Here is a 19,869-nt window from a genome sequence, read left to right on the forward strand (position 1 = left end):
TAACAGAAATTTGTGGCAGAGGACTGTAAAGTACAGAAGAGCTCTTGTATTTACCAGGCCACCCCGAAAGGCAAGAGGGCATAAGGCACTTATAAACAGTGGCAGAGCACAAGCAATGTTGTCTTTGAAAAGTTTCATTTTTCCCTTGAATCAGCTACAGTCTCTTGCTTGAGGTCACCACAGTTTGCAATCTTTGGCAGAAGGCTTCTTCCATTTTTGGTAGTGGTAGTCTGAATTTTTTGGAAGTGTTTTCTTCTCAAACTGCCATTATCTTCCAAACCTGTTTCATGTTATCATTGTCAGATGCTTCTTCCCTGAGTTTCTCAGAACAAAATGTTGTGTTTTCCTGGGATTGGGTTGTGGAGTTTTTTAAGCTGGGAACTGAGAGTCATATGGTTATGATTTGTGAATGTCAAGCCTGAATTTTTTTTTTTTTTTTAAGCAGTACCTTTCTCTCTGGGCAGTGAACTCATTGCAGAAACATCAAAGGGAATGTGTGCTGTTGGATCAAGGTGATTTTTTTTCCCTCAACCACATCATTGCCAGCTGTGGTGTTTATGATTAGAGGCAGGCGTTCCAGACACCTCTGAGTCCTTGCTAAGCGTCAGATCTTTAACGGGATCCATCCCAGCAGAGTGACACTAAACAGACAGCCGGGGGGAGTTGGTGGGATAGAGCAACAGAGGAGGGGGGCTTTGGTACTCAGTGCACTCGCCAGCCAAGCTTATAACAAACTCAGCTAATGCTAGGCTTTAGGCTGCCTAGAGGCCCTGCATTATGCCTTTCAGGACTGCTTTCATTAGTGGAGGGGATGACTAGAGCCCAGCAAATGCTGTCATTGATCCTCTCACACTGAGTGCATGGACGTGCAGCATTCAGGTCACAGCCTACTCAGCTTTGAAGCAGCTCCATTTCACACTCCTGACAGCCACATACTGCCGACATGCCAGAACTGACACAATTCCCTCTCCGATCTGATTCTTTGCTCTGTGCAGCTAACTACACTGAATTCCCAAAGGATGTTACTTCCACTAGAAATATTAACACTTGTTTACTGGTCCTGTTGACATAAAAATTCTGCAAATAGCTAGCATTTCTGATGCATCTCATGCATTCTTGGTTTTGCTGGTCCTTACTACACACTTCTAGAGAGTATTTTAACTGTGTCAGTGCTAAATTGTCTCCCTGAGCAGAAAACAGGATGCAACATCTTCCTCTGAATAAAAGTTAAAAACTCAGATTAGGTCCAGACTCCCTACTCCAAATACTTGGCTCTTAATTGGAACTTTGTAGAGGAAAGGAAGTTTCAAATCCAGCAATTAGCTTAGAAGTCAGCTGGCTTGTAGTTGAACTAGTGGTGTGGAAGCAGCTATTGTATATAGTGCCCTGGAGGCCATCCAGAATAAAGGTCACATAATAAAGGCGCTGGTAAGAGCAAAATCTAAAAGAAGAATGTAAATCAGTCAAATGTCACTGTAACAGAATTTCAAGACATTACATAGTGCTGAAATTTCTGAATATTTTCCAGTGCTATTGTAGCAGATTTTAAGAAGTCCACTTAAAAAAAAGGTTAAAAATTCAGCTGTGGAAAGATCTTGTTTCCAAAAAGAAGTTCCTTTTACATTTCATTGTCTTTTAATATTCCTGAGCTTATACTAAAGCAATTGACATCCAAATCAGTGCAGAGGAATTGCAATACTTTGTGGCATATTATAGGAGTCAAGTCAGCCATCTCAGTGTAAGAATTGTTTTATTTTTTTTTGAGTCAGAATAAACAATAGTAGCTATTCCAGTGTGAAAGAGATATGTTCCTGACATCAATCAAGTTCCATTAATTACTGCAAGATGAGAATCAAGTTTATTTGGTCACGTGGTGAGATAGTTAGGCTTTGCACATGACTTTTTGTTTCAGTCTTTCCTAATGGTGGTAAGCAACTCTCAAAAAAGTTAGATGCTTCGATTCAGAAAAAAGTTTCCAACCTTTTTATTTTTTTTTCTCTCTTCAAAATGAATGCAGAAAATTTGACTTGGGAAAACAAAGCCTTGATTATAAAATTGTGATTGTTTTCAGAACTGAATACCTTGGAGCTCTATTTTAAAAATACTTACAAGTGGCTTCTGCTGTCTAGCCAATCTAGACCTAATGAGTCAACCACTTCTCTACAAGATCTTATATATATAAAATTGAAAAAACTGAGATTCTGGGGGCCATGACACCATTTCTTAGATGATTTCCCACTACCACTTTTTAGCCATTTTCTTGCATTATTTGATTAGCTTTTGTCACTAACTCAGCTCTTTTCAGTCTCTGGTAAAACATTTCTTTACTTTTCCCCCTTATTGCCTGTAACATCAACCTTTACAATTCATTTTTCCTCCTGTTTTAACACCAATTTTTTTCTTTTTTTTTTTTTTTCCATTTTAATAATACTATCCTGTGAAGAAGGACATTGAAAAAGAGAGGTTTGTTCTTGCTGGTCTGCCTTCCTCCCTGCAACAGAAGAGAACAACAAGTGGATAGGGTGCAGTTCTTGATACCGTATGTCCTGTCTTAGTCACTTCTGTAACAGCCTAGAAGTGGCAACCTGGGGGTGCTGACAACTGTTTTCACTGGCAGGAAACATTGGTTGGGATGCTTGGAACTCCATGTGGTAAGGAGCTGAGCTGTCAAGTAACCCACACATAAAACCTGAAATGGTGAAATGGTTTTATTGATTAACTAATCTTTCAGTTCAACTCAAGAGTGTCGACTGCCTGTCCGGTGTAATTATTCAGTAAAAAGGGGAAGAGAGGGCAAAGGAGTGAAATGGAAAGAGTAATTGGTTTTTCAACTGGCATTATTTTATTATATGATTTGCACCCCTCTGATGCACTAGCAGCCCCAAGTCCCTAAGAGTCTGTAGCTTTATTCCTAACTACAGGAATGCAAGACTAAATTTATTAGTTCTTCAATAGAATAAGTTTCCAGTAGGACACACATGTTTGTTAAGACTGAGTGAAAATATTAGTGAAAATACACTATTTTCACTTAAGACTTGGGGCCAAGATTCTTCAGCAAGCCTTGAAAAGGAGTTAAATATGTCCACAGATGCCTGTTAGCCAATTTTACTTTTCCCCTTTACGAATTAAAGATCTTCTTTTGCCTAAGGAGGACCTCAGATCTGAATCAGCATTCTTTTTACCACCTTTCTTTTGGACGTCCAAAGATGTTTCTTCAATAGTTTCATCTGCAGATCTTGCTTTTGGAAAAAGAGGGTTCAGAGGGAAAAGAGATATTGGATTACAGCTTTGCGTAAGAAAGGGGAGGGGAGGTATAAGATCTTAAAAGGTTTTTTGATAAATTAGTCAGCTCACAAAAACATAGCATCAGTGTGGTGAGCATCATGAGATAATTTTTAAAAAGATAAAATTTAAAATACCAAGAGAGACTATGAAGAAGTTTCAAATAATTATTACTCTAAAATGAAGACTAAAAAACTGGGACTCCTTATTTTTTGTGCTCTCCCTAACAAAAAACATTTATCCTCACCTTACCCTTGTGACTAAACTTGATAGAGTAGAAACATCTGTGAAAATATGACTGTCCTAAGAAAGCAGGTATTTGAAAGAATCAGGAAGATTCTTTCTCTACCTGAAAATAATTTCAAATAAATGTATTTTGCAATAATTTAACTTCGGGTGACTGTATTCAATAAACCAGAAGACTATGATTTTTTCTTAGGAGAAAAAGGCAGCTAGGAAGTAGTGTAAAATATTTAGAATTAACGAATTTGGGTGGCAGCAGAAAGGAGTGTATTCTTTTTTGACACAACTGTGTTTTTAAAGGGTTGATGAGGAACTTTCATTTTTAGAAATCTGATGAAACACCTAGCTTTTGCGTGTTCTAATTATCTTCCTCTCAGAAGTAATTGAATGTAGAAGACAAAAGGAATAGGCAAAGAATTTGCAGGAAAACTGCACATGTTGACTTCTGAAAAAGAGAATGTTTAATACTGGCATCAAGTATCACAAACATGCCATACAAGTATCCCCTTGTGTTAACATTTTGTACACTAAGTGAGTTACTTTGCTTCAATAGTATACAGGCTGAGGGAGATGCCATAAATAACACCAGAGAAAGAACCACAGGCGATTCTTTGAAGTTACTTGGCAACAAAATTTGTTTGGGCTGCTAATGACTCTTTCTTGAAATTTTTTGTGCTTCATATTTCATCTAAAACCTGCAACCTATCCTTGAAAGTTATACAAAATATATATAAATGTAGCCTGTTTAGTATGTAAGTATCATACAAAGCACAATTAGAGTATATTCAAATTGTTTTCCAGTAGCCAGGAGCTTCTGTACCTGTGACTGCATGTTAGCTTCAGTGCCCTGCCCTTGGGCACATCCATGTACAATTCCAAGAGCATATGCTGGTGGTGGGGGAGGGTGGTGCTGTTTGTAGTTTGTTTTTCTGTTCATTTGTGTTTTTTGGGGGTTGATTTTCCTTCCTTTGTTTGTTTCCTTGTCAATAGTGGCCATTCAGTATTTGTTTTGTCCTTCTAATGGATGATACTGAAAGTTCCTTGGCTTCATGATTAATTTAACTTCTGGAACAGAAGTACAGGTTTACTTTTGGTCATTTCTGTGTTGATCACTGAAATAGGTAGCTCTAAAACAGTGATGATATTTTTTTTTACCTTACTTCCTCAAATAGTAGTTTTATTTCCACTCTGTAGGATGCTGAAAAAACTTATAAAAAGCGTCTTAAAAAAGAGAAATATTTTGCCCCTTCTTTTGATGTTGACCTTGCCAGATCTTCAGGAAACATAAAATGGTGTAACATTTGTGCCATTCTGAGTTTTTTTTATGTCAGTTGTGAGCATTTTGCAGACCTTCTTATTCCACTCTAAAGACTGCAGTTCAGCTTGCCTAACTCTGAAGATGTATGTGATAGTCCTTCCACATGAGCTGATCATGTAGACTTTTCTTCCTGTCTGTGAAAAAAAAAAAAACCCCTGGTCCTTCTGTAATGATATTTCTGTTATCCTGCAGCTGATATATAAAATGATAGTTTGAGTCATGATCAAGAAATCCCACATTTTCTGTAGTGGCATGAGCTGGAGTCTATCCCGCTGAGTTCTTTACCTTGTAGATATTAGGAGAGAAGAATGCTGCTCTAAATACTTCATCCAAAACTGCCACTATTTACCTGAATCACAGAGAAAGAAGCAATCACAAGTTTGGCCAAGAGCCTTACAAAGGAGGAAATGCCATGACTGATCACATGCTTGTGAAGAATTAACACACCTGTAATAAAGATGATGCCATTTTTAAAGGAAGATATAGGAAATTCTTATCCTCATGGTCTATGTGTATAGAGGAACGTACAGACCCACAATGCAGTTTTGTTCCATCTGAGGTTTGTCTCCGTCATGTCTCTGGCACCTTCTCTCTCATGCTCATGGTGTAAGCTACTTTCTGAATTTCCAACTGAATTTACTGTCCCCACCACTAATGATCTTTTCCAGTCTTTTTTTTTTTTTTCCCTGATAGAGATGCCGGTCTGAGCTCCTGGTCTCTGTATTTGTCATAAATCTCTTCTGCCTTGAAGTAATCAATTTTCTCTTCCTGGCTCTAAGAACAAACATTTGTAAACAACTACCTCCTCAACCTCAGCCAGAGAGGCTGGTGCACCTTCAATTCAGACTGAAGCTTTATGGAATGTAGCTCTAGAATTCTGACATGTTGCAGCAAACAGGCTTATGTCCTGGCTTGAATATACTGGAGCTGGTTTTCACAGGTACCACAAGGAACATACTGGCAACATTCATATAAATTGTTCAGTAAATAACAAGAAATGAATTAGCTATTGATACTGAACTTTTACTGCATTCACTACTACAGTAGTTATTATTAATCAGCCTGAAACTGACACTTGGCAGAGGCTAGAAGCTCAGCACAAACATGCTCAGGTCAGGCAAAATGAAACAGATGTTTGTAACAGGAAGTTTTCTAGATATTTAATATGATCACCTCCAAAGTCATAGTTAGTGCTCCTGGTATCAGCTGAGCATCAGAGATAGCATTTTTATTTCTCAGTATTTTGGTAAGTTTCTGAGAAATACTTTAGGAGTTGTGGGAGAGTTTAGGACAGCAAAAAGAAAGCAGTGCAGTAGAGGTATTGCAACAAAAGAAGCTGAATGTTCCTTGCCATATATAAATAATAGGATTTGTGGTGTCTACACTTCAATTTACTTTGACACAGTCTAGCACGTGTGGCTGGTACTTACTGACTCGATCACCAGACATCTCACTGACCTCTGCAGCCCTATATGACTTGTACTTTCACATGGATGAACTGTTCCTGAACAATTGCTTCCAAAATACTAGGCACAAGGAGTCCTTTTACTTACTTTACTTCAGATGCTCTTTCTGCTGATTCTTTTCTATTTTCTCTCTTTAGACTGTTTTTAACTCTTTTTTTTTGTTTGTTTCAGACTATGGTTCCTTTTGGGCATCCATTAATTTTTTTACTTTATGAATGGCAGAAGGTTTCATTTTCATTCCCATTGCAGAACGTCAATATTCTGTTCATGTGGAAGTCTGTCCTATCATAATATATGTAATGTCTTTATTTTGTATCTGAGGGCAAATTCAGATGTTACTATTTTTTTAAATAGTAGCAAATTTATTAGATGCTGAGATTTGGGGTTTTTTTATTGCTGAGGCTTCACTAAAATTAAATTGCTACACCTGAAACTGTATGTGATCTTGGGCTTTTTGGGGTTTACAGGGTTTAGTAAAATGGAATGTATGTTTTTTTGAGGTATCAAATATTAGAAGCCAAGGAATTCTCCCTATTAAAAAACTTCAATTTTTTTGAGCAGCGTATCAATTTGATAAATAAATCCCATTTTATAATTTTTCCTACATAAAAACTGTATCATAGATGTTTTGCATATAGGTTCTGCATTTAATATTGTGGTCATAAATCTTGATCATCCTGTGTTACTGAAAGAAACTGTTTTCTGTTTATGTAAAATTAAATTATTCAGTAAAACCTTGCTATAACATCTAGGTTCACTGAAATAAATTCATGGACTTTGGCTATATTGGCTTATTAAAGGCTATTAGATTATAAAGAACTGAGAAATTATCATGTCTTGCTGGCTGCTGATCTGTGCTGTACTGAATCACAGTTAGATATGTTGAAGGGGACATACAGTTTTGCAAATAATATATTTGGTTTTGATTCTTTTAAAAAAATACAACAGTGAAAGAAATATCCTGTCACAAAAAAAACCAAACAAGCAAAAACAAACAAACAAACAAACAAAAAAAGGTTTTATAGGTAGGGTTACATTATATTTCAATGAGTAACTGCCGTGTGTAGGTACTCAGATGGCAATGAGAAACAGTCTTTGAAAGGGTGGTACCATTTTCTGGTGGTTAAGTTTATAATGAAAAATTTGGTGATATTGCTTTAGTTGGTTGAATATTGGCAAGCAGGTTATAGTAGTTTAAATGCTACTGATCATTAAAATAGTCTTCTAAATTATGAAATATTTGTACTTCAAATTCTTTGAATACAAAGTCCCTGAACTTACTTGTGAACTATAGGCAGCACTGAAAAATACAGGGCCACTAAGGCCAAAATACCAATTTCCCATTCCTGGTCTGACCTGGTTTAAGATTGCAATGACTTGTCCATCTACAACAGGCTTGTAGGAAATGAGAAGGAAGCATATCTCAGGATTTCTTTCACCACCTCTCCTGTGAAATCATATTTGGGAATGAACTATGTCTTGAGTGGAGCTTATTACATTTTTGATCATTATGAAAAGCTTGCAGAGATAGGAGCCAGTCTTCTCTCAGTGCCCAGGACTCTTTCTAGTGTGACTCCGGCATTACAGAAGAAACTGTTAGGCATAGGTGTCTGAACTGTGAAATAGGTCTTGCTGAAATTATAGTTTTTTGGGATGATTTCTAGTATCTGATATCGCAGGAAAAATGCTTAATTTGCACAGATTGAATAACATGGAAAGTTTTCTGAAATGCCTTGAAATTTTCATAGACCTAAAGGTGGATTTGAGATTGTACTTTGTGTTTAAGCATATCTGCATTTGGGAACAGGGATGTTGTAATTCAAGAACCTAAGATGTGTGGATTTTTGTCTTGCTAGAGTTTGATGGCCTGAAGATTCATAGGTCCATTTCTGGAATGTAACTTTGATGCTGTGGCACTGTTTATTAACTCTCCTTCTATGTCTTTTTTTTCCTTTCAAGCATGGTCCACAAATCCCAATTTATGAATGTGTAAGCTACCTCTCATTTCTTATGAAATGCACTTCTATCTGTCAGCTAATAAGACAGTTAGACCGCAAAAAGAATTGGCAAACACCAGGTTCAGGTACTGTAGCAGGACTGTACATTTGATTGTACAGGTCCATTGGTCAAAAAAGTCACATGAATTCTGTGAGCAAGAGTCTACTTTTCCAATGCTGGGGGAGGGAGTTGAAAATCAAATAACATTGTTTATTAAGTGATTATTCATATATGCAAATATGTAACTGTCTTCTGCATTTAGGAGCTCTTTCGAAAAGGGTTGCAGCAGTTCTCAGGGCTGTTTGCTATTAAATATTAACAATTGAATTAACTATTGGAAATACTGTATGGAAGAATTGAAAGACTTTTCAGTCTGCCTGAGGACTAGAGTCTCTCAGGACTTGTATATGGAAGATATGACTGACACCAAAGGCCATGTATCATGTTGTATCTGACATCATAAATTTTGCAAGATAAATAGTCATTCTATTTTCAAGTCCATTTATTTCTGTGCAAACAAAGAAAGGATTGATCTTAAATGGTTTTGTTTTTCAAATGTTCTTTTGGAAGTTCTGTGTTCAATATAAAAATTGATCAGGAAAAATTCTTGCATGTAGTATATTTAAAATTCAGGTTTAATGTGATTTTCTGATATAAAAGTAACATCTTAGCCACTACAGTTTTCCTTTAAAAATCCTTTTAAAGTTTTTAATTTTTTTTTTTCTTTTGCATGCCTTTCTTCACAGGCCTTTGTATGGTGCAGATTTTCATGATTCAAGGGTTAAAAAGCCAACTTAAGGTCTATAAATCAGAAGACAGTTTTACTTATCAGAGTGCTGCTTTTTACCTCAATAGACTGCTGGCTCTGTCACTCGTGCCAGGCTCTGCCTTATCACAAAGCCATCAGCCCTGCATAGTGGAATGTTCTTTGTTTGGATTATTTACTTCTACTATAAACAAAGATTAGAACAAAAAATTTCAACTACGGGGCCCATGCACTGTCAAACTGTTGCTGGAAAATCACTGTCGTGTGTTGCATAAAGCTGCTTGCTTTTCAGAAACACAACTGGCAATAGAACATTTGTTTTTTAACACCAGCATATTTCACACATGGTGAGAATTATGACATAATGGCCAAGACTTTTATGGCTGTAAAGTCACTCTTTTCTTTCTTTTCTTCAATTGTCAGATGTGAAACACTGTGAATGTTATACGTATAAAAAGGGAACTCCAGAATTTTTTACTTTATGAATTAGACATTATTTGAACTGAGCTTCTTTATATTGCATATCATTGAGATTTCAAGGACAATTTTAGTTCCAATGGATTGATAATATTCCATTGTGTTTAGTTGTCTCCTCTCAAGGAAATCAGCAAATGTTCAGAAAAACTAAAGCTGGGAAGTCAAAACATTTTCAGTCATGAAAATATGTTGTTGTGTGTTACAGTAGCAGTTAATTCCTATATTACTTACTGAGTTCACAGATCCTGGATTAACCAGTTATGGGTTTGAATTGCTAAGTGACATAAAAATCTACCTCTGAAGATGTCTGTTCATGATAGACACAAAAGACATGAGAATCTTCGCCTCTTTTTGGTAACTCTCTTGATCTGAAATTCAGTAGTGAGTTTTCTTCTGTGAAATGTGACTAAAGCAACAAAAAGAGTGTGATTTCATGTCCAGTTTTTCTTACTTTACTCAGAAGGATAAGATCCTTTTTATATTATGTTGAAGGTCAGATTTTTCAAAGTGTGAGAAGTTTTGCTTTCCAGAGATGTCTTTTCTAAATTTGCCCCAGAATTGTGAATCAGAAATGTAGTTTTGTTTGCATATGACCTTTGTCCTTATTTAGAGAAGTATTCAGAAAAACTGAAAGGGTTTTCCTATTCATAGGCTATTGGAAAAATTCCCTCTATGCTTCCTAATTGGTCTTCTGTACGTCCATTTCTTGAGAGCCCAACTTGAAACTGTTGAATTCTCTTTCTAGATAAAACCCTCAGAAATTAATAAGCTTCTTTCTAAATGTGTTTTGTGGGCTTCTGGATATATTAAAAACTATAGAACATATTGGAGCATAGATTGGCCAGTTTATTTGATTAATAATGGCACATAAATATTTATAAAGACAGTACTATGTTGATGTACATACAGACACATCACTGCAAAGGCAAAATGCATAACTAAATTGCCCATTTGCTAATTTTGAGGATAACATAAATTTTATATTCTGAATTATATTCTGTACAATATAATAATGTATAATATATGACCAGTACAAATGCTAGAAACTTATGCATATATTATTTATTGACTGCTAAAGGGATTTAGCTGTGTTGTGATAAGTTTTCTCTATCAATATGGCTCAGGGGGGTAATGTAAATATGAAGAAGGTGACTGCCCATCTTTTTTCTCATTGAAGTGATGTGTTGTATCGTGTTTTAAAAATTTCTTTGGAAAAGGTTTGTTGTGATGGATATGTATTTCACTAAGTATTCCAGTGACCAGATTTTGATTTTGAGGTTTTTTTTTTTTTTTTTTTATTATGTGGAAGTGTAAAGTTAAAAACACACTACATCTACTTAAAGCAACTTTATTTTTCTACCAAATTTCTCATTTTGTTGCTGCCACTTTGTAATTACCCATGCATTTTACCTTGAGACTGGAGAAGTCCATCTCCTTCCTCTGGGTAAACCTTGAGAGAAATGGGCTCTATTGTGCACAATACCACATTAGCAAACTGCAGTGGATCCTTCAGAGCACAGAATGTATTAAAACTTGTGCTTCTGTCTCAGCTTCATCACTGTAACCTTTGCAATTGGAGACAGCAGTTTTTCAAGCATCCTGCAGGACTTACATTTCCACTGCTGGAAGCCTTTGCAGCAATCAAGCCCTTTTCCTTAATAAATGTGTGATGAAGAACACCTGTCTTGCAAAATGATTGGGGTGATACTTTGGTTGCTTCTAAACATATGATAAAATGATAAAGTTGGCAGAAATTACAAATTGAGTGGTACAAAAAAATGGATCAGTAGGAAAAAAATAAAAAGAACCAGTGAAAACACATATTTTTATTTACTTTGGACAATGTATATAAAGAAAACTATTGTTTTGGGTTACCACATTCAACCCACAGAGGAAAAGTGGTTATATAGGCAGTTGGGTAATTTCATAGTAGTTTTTTTTTCCTTTGCGAAATGATCTATTTTTCACATGAAAAGGTGCTTTTTTTCTATTTGCAGATGTTTTCTTCTGTCAAGAAAACTGTAAGTGAACTAAGGAAAAATGCATTTTTATACACTGACTTACTCTCAGTGTGATGTTTCTGGTCCCTCTGTCTACCCAGCTACTCCTCTCATGCCTTAATAATTATACTCTTCTCTTGGCTGATACAGTGAGCAAAATTGTGGTATTTGAGGGTTTTTTTGGTTTAGGTTTTTAAATTAAGGCTTTAAATATACTATATCTGAAAACAATGCAGAACAGAAAATTTTCACTTTGTTACCTAGGGTGTGAATGGCCTGCCTGCATGCCAGTGTGGTATGTAAGGCCTTCTCACCCTCATTTTGCCCTCACCCTCTCACTCTCATTTTAAGTTTTGCTTTAATTTAGAAAGAGATATCAGGAATCGTGTGTCTTCTGGAAGGACTGTCAGAGCGTGCTCCACGAAGTTCTAGTAAAATGTGGAGAATTATCATGCCTGTCTGGCTAATGAGAGAATTTAAAATTGGATCTTTGAAAGATTTTAGAGGAATTAAGCAACCAAATTCCAGCAAAATTAAATAGCTGTGATGGTGGGTCATAGAATGTTCACACTACTCACTTTAGACAACTAACACAGATGCTACAGCTAGAGTTTTGACTGCCTAAATTGTGGAGAGACAATGGCAATCACCTGAGTTAGGTACCTCCAATTACATAATAGCTTGATTTGTCTAAGGTTGTTTTGGTTAATGATCATAGGGTTTTTTTGTAGTCCTAATGAATTCCTTCCAGAGTCCCAGATTTCCCTTGGTAGCTAAAGTCTAGTGGGGATTTCTAAGTCCTTTCTTTAATACTTTTTTTTACTTCTGAAAAATGGAGAGAAAATTCTAAACCATAACTTTCCCAAGTTACTCCCATCTAATTTTGTGCTCCTACAAGTCTTGGACTGGACAGGATGGCACATTTTTGGTGGGCATATTTCAGTTGAAAATAATTAAATTAATGAATTTAATTTAATGATTTTTCAGGTATTTTAGAGATTTGAACAGCAACAGCAACGATAAAAAAAGCCATCCAAAGGAAGACTGTTGTCATACTCAGTGGTACAGTGGATTACTTTGGGTTGTTTAAACAACATTCTTTGTGTGTTGCTGGTAGTGATAGTTACCTATAACTGTCCAAATTTGCCTGAAAGTTGACTTGAGATAAGATTTACCATATTATCCTGCGAAACGTTGGAGCTCTTGTGTAGTAAACCTGCACAGTGACATTAAATCCACAGACAATGCTGTTTGGTAATACTATTATTTTAAACCTGGAATGCCTGAGAATGCCTCTTCACCCTACTCTTTTCTACCACAAGTCCTAAGATTGTCATATTTCAGTAAAAAAGTAAATATGAACTTTGCATTTATTTTTTATGCTTGCTTTTGATCAATAATTGTGACTTTTGTGAAGTTCATATTTTTTTTTCCTTTTTGAAATCTAGGCCAGGTTAAATTTCTTCAAACCTAAAACATGTGAGGGCATAGTTTAGGACTGGTTTCTGATTCCATGTAAAAAGGGCAGATTGCAGGTGGCTCTATAGACAAAAATACGCAATTGAATGAAAGAATATTGTAGCTGAGCTATACTGAGAATACTGGATGACAAAGCAAACGAGACTTAATACTAGTAAGATTTGAAAATTTTAGCCTGCAAAGTATTCCCTAAGCATCCAAGTGGGCTATGTATAGCAATCAGTAAATAAGAAGAATAAATGAATGAAATTCAATGAGTGAAATGAAACCAAAAAAAGATGACAGGAAAAATAATCTTACACAATGTCAGGTATTTATTTCAATGTGTTAGAAAAGGAAAACTGATTCACAGCATATGCTGTACCTTTTCCACACAGATTAGAAAGAGATCTGCATTCTGCAGAACTGTTTTCCTGTCCTTTCAAATTCTTCCTGTCTCCACAATCACCAGAAGAGATTAACAGGATGTATCAGTTTTGGGGTGGAAATACCTGTAGGACCAGGACAGGCAATGAGATACTACAGGCCGTGAAAAGGACGTGTCTGTATGTTATTTTGTCATTTTGTTTTACAGGATCATATATATGGGGAAGCAGCTCCCATTTTCATTAAGTCTGTTGGGACAGACATGTCCTTCAATACACTAATTTCCAGTTTTACAGAAGAGTGCAGAAGTATATATGCAAATCAGTTTTGATCTCACTGACAAGGGGACAAGGCCTGAGAAATGTTGGTGCTCCATTCTCCTGACCTTCCCACAGCTAGAAGGATTAAATAATGTCATGGCAGGAGGTACGCAGAACTAGAATTAATTTTGGCTATATCTAGGTTATAGTATAAGGCTATCATTTGGTCTGATTATTTCCCTTTCTCATAGTAATATGCCCCAACCTTTTAACTTACTGTTAGGGTATATTCAAGCAGCTACAGACAAGCTTTTGTAAAGTTGTCAATATCCTCATTACAGGCCCAAAATAAAAGCCTAATCTGTCAAAAATGAAGAATATCAATATACACAATGCATTTTATAGTTGTATGATGGCCTTCAGCAAGAAGTGAATTCAGCTAGAGGACAGCAAATAAACAGAATATAGTAGCCTACCTATCAATAAAGCACAACTGTTCTTCAGGATAGCTTGAAGTAATACTTGTGGTAGCTTTTTTCAGGATCAGTCTCTGTTGGGGTACAGAGCTCTCTTTGGTCTTATTTAAATGATATTTTATCAGTCAGAAAAAATAGCATTAAGCTATAATATAGTTCTGCTAAAACAGATTAGAATAAAGATTTAATATGCTTTTCTCTGTGAAGAATCTGATACCCACCATGTAGTGCTGTAATAAAACAGAAGCAAATGAGCCAGCTCAAAGTTATGACTCTCCATGGTTTTTAGGTCTCTCATACATTTTTATAAAACATATATGAGAATTTCTGAATTGTTAAATTGTGTGGGGGTTTTATAATGAAATTGTGCTCCAACACATCTAAAATAAGATTCTGTTTGCAGTTCTGTGTGCAGTGTGAAATACTAGTATTTCACCATGAATTCACTATCTGCTGACGAAAATTTAAAATCAAGTAACTATTTTACCTAAGTAAATATGTGCTAAGATAATGATTCCTTTAATCAGGAAGTTGCTGATCTTGCAGGTTAAATATTCTGTGCAAAATTGTTTTGTTTTCTAGATGTTGCTTTGTGGGGGTTGTTTGTTTGGGATTTTTTTATAAATACTTTTTTATATGAACACTAGTAAAATCTTTGTGTAGACCGGCATATCTGAAACAAGCTAAGTGTAGCTCCTAGTGTTCACAGAAGGGTAAACAGGATGGCTTATGAGTAATAAACATACAGCTCGCTTGAGTAATAATGGCGATGATTCGCCTCTGGTTTCAGGCATCAAACTGAAGTCGATTGCCATCTTCTCCCATATACTTTTTTTTCTTCATGTAAGGATATTGCAGGTTTGGGGATTTTGCTGGTTTTTATAAGTGATGGAATGTTCATCATTACACTCTGACTAAATGTCTTTTCCTCTGAGACATAAAAAGCTGTCTAAAGTGAAGGTTACTAAGGAATGACTACCAGCTCTGGTAATTTAAGTTTAGCATTTGGCATTCTTTGCCTTCCAACAGCATTATAAATGCTGGTAGTTTATTTTTACTTGTAAGTTAGCTTTGCATCAGAACAAACATCCCTAAAATGCATTAGCCTTACAGCAAAGGAATGGAAACCTATGAAGCAGGAAGCCTTTCAAAGTCTTCGGGGAAATCTTGAGTGCTTTTGAGAATGATTTATTTTCAAAGGGCTTAAGCAAAATCATCTCCAGAAAAGATATGAATGTTTCAGGCAATGTGCAGGGAAAAGACACTGTGGCTCCAGCATGGACTTTGCCTTCTACAAATTATTTCACTACAGCTGCAGAACCTTTGTATTTTTGCAGGCAGGCATTCACAGAAGAGCACAGGTTATCAAGGGTGTGACAGATTTACAAGCCGTTAGATAAAGCATTAGAAAATGTAAGTCAAGGCAGTCTGTGAATACATTAGGCCTCTGACTGGATGAAACAGGTATTATAAGTCTAACCACAGTATTTTTAGGTCAGAAATTTTACAGGAGCAACATTCTGTTTCTCAGACCCGAGGGAGCACCAGTAGCCATGGGTAGGGGTGATACTGCATCAGGGCTCCCAGAAACAAGATAGTTTCAGCAGGGCAAATGTTCCCAATGAAATAATAGGGGAAAATAGGTGGACTCTTAATTAGGAGAGATACCTGAAGAAACCAACATCACATAGGTAAAGAGCCAATGACAAAAAGTATATGTGTGGCTTGCAGTCAACACGTGAACGTAAGTATTTCTTTGCTGTGAGTCAGCCTGAAAAGTAGGAATTTCTTTCCAGAGTTCTCAGATCTGCTCTGCCTCTCTTTCTCTCTTTTCTTTCTATTGAAAGAAGTAATTTCAGCCTAAAAACTATAGAAATTTTTGCCCTTCCATTTTTAATTCACAAGTACAATCTGCAGATTCTAGATGAGAGCTTTTATGGATGGTTGTGCAAATGAGTAATTTTATTTATTTTCTGAAAGGTGTAAGTAGGAGCTTGAGTTTGTATTTGAAAGTGATTTAGATACTTGAGAAATAAAGTCCTGTTCACTGCTGGTGAGGGTTAGATCCCTAAATTAAGGCCATTCATGGCCTTTTTTATGGTTTTCTCCCATATAATTTATAATATTTTTGAGATAAACATTATAGTTTTTGATAGGTATATCCCTTCATTCTTTTCATTCTATTTTTAGTAGCAGCTGTTTAGATGGTAACTTGACTTGCCCAGATTCTTGTCAAATTCCTTGTGGCAATTCTTAGGTCAAGGAGGTATTTCTTTGTCCTTGCAAATGAAGCAAAATATGTTCTGTGGACCAAATGCTGTTCCTACTACAATAAAGCTTGACAGTGCTTGTGTTGACAGTGCTGAAATTTTTTAATTTTTTTAAGAATGACATTAAAATTGAGCTTTAAAGAGGGAAAATTACTGAGCTCCTAATTTAGATTGTTATTACTCCCTAAAAGTAAAATTTGAAAACTGTTAGCTGGGGAGAATAGGTAGCAGGTGTTGTAAAGCATAATGTAGGTCTATCCCTCTGAAAGCTCCTTAAGTTCTTCTGTTGCTACTTTCCCTAATCAGATGTGTATATTTATTGCTGCTTAAGAGTACAATGTGGAGTTTCTTGCTTGAAGAAAATTTTGAGAGATGACCTGAGACCAGTGTGTCTGGTTCTGATATATTGGCTCAAAAGCACTATGCAAAAATTTTGAAAGAGAAGTAAATGTTACTTGATAACTGTAAAGATTTTGTCTTGAAATGTAGAGGAAATGCAATAAAGTATCTTTAAATAGGACTTATCTATTACAAGAAAAGTTGAAGACATTCACAGATTATTTACAAATAGTTCTTCCTCCAACTCCTGTACGGAAATAGATATATGTATGGGGGTGTATGCATGTGTATATTTATAAACACAAGAAAATATATGTTTTCTTTCTATAAAATGGCAATTACCAAGTTAGAAAATGAAGAGTTGGAAATTATTGAGATTCCTGAAAACTACTTGATAGTTTGTGTCTAAACCACAATATAATTTTTTTTTAGTAGTTAAATAAAATAGTTGTAAGATATTCCAGACAAGTAACTGAATCAACTCTATTGTTTATGATGGAACGAGGTATTTATGTCCTGGGTTCTTTTGAAGTACACATAGATGACAAATAGGAGGATGTTTCTCACTCTTAGTGGATGAATAAAAAGTTCTGCAATAAATGTGGAGTACTGCATCTTAGCATTCAGTCTTAGTGTCTTCATTCTCAAATATTTGTATTTAGATTAATTTGTAATAAAAAACAAACAGGGAAGCATTGACTAGTGTATGATTTTAGTATTGTGACCATAATCCTTTAACAACTCCAATGAAAATAGCTGAAATTTCCAACTTAATTTTTTTGCAGCAGTGTTGATTTTTCTCTAGCTTTCTTTAAGTTTTGTGGATAGAAATTGGTGAAGTCTCAGTTGCTTTCTACTGTTTGATGAAGTTACTCTTTAAGGGTTTGGTTTTCTTGAAAGAATCTTAAAAATAAAAAAGAAAAAAGGAAAAAAGAGAAAGAAAATTTAATGCTAACAGCAATGAGTGATAAACCATGTGGCTGTGTTCACCCTTCAGTAGATCATGTGAAAATGTACAACACTCTTTTACTAGGTAAATTTCACCCTATAGTTTCCCTCAGTAGATAAGAACTATCTTAGTGTGTTAGAATAATATAAAAATTCCTACAGTAAAAGTATTTGTCTCATAAAAGTTAAGGGGAGCTGAAAATGTTCTCTGTACAGTCAAATAATTTCTAGAGTCCTATTTCTGCTGAAATCTACACTTTAGGAATGAAGTATTTTCCAAAACAATTTTTTCTGGATAGTTGACAAAATTCATGTGTTTTGTTTTTTGCAAACATACCATACTTGTCTTGACTTAATAACTCAAAACTTTCAAACAATTAATCTGTTATCATGGACATATCTGATCATTTTCATTATGGAATGACAGGGATATTGTATATCTTGATCAGCATAATAATTTTCACAAAAGCCATGACATGAAAAATTTTAAGATACCTAGATAATTATTTAATTAATAGCAAGAAATGTCTGAAAGTGAAACAGATATTTTCATTGGTAAAAGTTTACTTTCTCTCATTGTCTTCAAATTATGCAAATCAAATTACTCAGCAGTTTAAAGATTTTGAACGAGAGAAGAAAGCTTTGTGAAGGAAAATGTCTGTTTCTTGTCTACAAGTAGTTACATGTATGTAAAATTGTGGATTTTAAATTAATGTTGTTTTAATTTAGGACTAGTGTAGTTGAATAGAAGTTCTGTTAACAGAATGACCACCCAGAGAAATCTTTCAAAATTTTGTGATTGCAAGTAATGAATGATAGCGAAGTGTTCACAAGACATGATAAAGGAAAAAACACCACTATGAATTCTCTAGATTAAATATACAGATTAACATTTGTATTTGATATGTATATTTAACTGTATAGATTTAAAGGCAAGCACGGTAGATGAAGATATTCCTCTAAAGTGTAGCTCCCAGTTTTCAGTCACAATCCTTCCAAAAAATCTGGAGAGTTTAAAATATGTGTAAGATACTGAATGTTATCATGCTATAGAGATGTAGTCACCCATTTCAAACATATTTGGGGTATATGTACGGTTCCTTTGTGGGCAACTTCTTTACCTCTACTTCCTGGAACACAAACTGTGTCTTTAAAAGAAGAAAATAAGAAAAAAAGAGCAGCATACTTTCTATTCCATCTAGCTCTGGTTTTTTTTTTTTTAACACATGATTATTTTATTGGGGTGTACATTAATTAAACCTGAAATAAGATCCTGTGTGACATTCAAAGTTGTGTTGAGTAGTGCAGAGTTTAAATATTTTAGTTTTACAACTCTGTTATGCTGGCAGCAAACAATAGTATCTCAGTGAAGTCAGCATATGAACACTGCTTGTGATGACATCTGGAAGGCATGTTTTATCTATAAGCACAGTTGTAGACAAATGAAAGCAGACAGATGTAAGGCTGGTGTGGCATCTTCGCCTCAAGCATTCTCTGGCTGTACATTTTCCAGTGTGTCAAAAACAGGGAGCTTTTTTCTAGAATAAAAACATTCTGTCACATCTGTACACCAACTACTGTGCTGTCTTCTCTGAGCTCTGAAGTGTAAAATGGTAGATATTATTCAAAACTTAACACAAAGCCAAATTTCAAAATGCTGAGAACTACCTGGGTGTTTGGAATATGAGTCACCAAGGGATGATAAAAAATGAATTATGAGCTCACATTCTTAGTCTTTTCAGTACTGCCTGGTAGGGAGAGAGTTTTGGTGTTTATGGCAAGGATACACAGATATTTCTAAAAGTACCTTTCACACTGGTATTTCATTTAAGTAACAAATGAATTTGAAGGAGGATGAGAAAAAAAATCTGTCTGTGTAGCAAGGTCTATAAATGCCTCATTCTTTGAAAAGTGTAGTCTGAATCTTAGCACAAGTCATACTTGTTGGGTGTAGTGACACTTTTAATAGTCCTGATGTTCTCCTGTGTAGAATTAATTTTCCAAAGAGAAAAGTACTATGTGTTTGCAGGAGATAAGCAGGAATAAAGTGTTGGCATTACTGTGTGGGAGTTTTTACTTTTTAATTTTTTTTAATGAGTTGCTTTCCTGTAGTTTTCACCAGGGATCTGAGCTGATACAAGCAGTAAAATGCACTGCACCTACTATGGTGCATGCAATTTA

The 19,869-nt window shown here is 35.4% G+C and overlaps 1 protein-coding gene across 1 annotated transcript in view; it reads left to right on the plus strand.

Annotated features, from left to right (window-relative positions):
- BNC2 (basonuclin zinc finger protein 2) overlaps window positions 1-19,869 on the plus strand; it is a 229,122-nt gene that overhangs the window by 155,215 nt on the left and 54,038 nt on the right. The window lies entirely within an intron of this gene.

The sequence above is a fragment of the Cinclus cinclus genome, chromosome Z (assembly GCF_963662255.1).
Source record: "Cinclus cinclus chromosome Z, bCinCin1.1, whole genome shotgun sequence".
Lineage (NCBI taxonomy): Eukaryota > Metazoa > Chordata > Aves > Passeriformes > Cinclidae > Cinclus > Cinclus cinclus.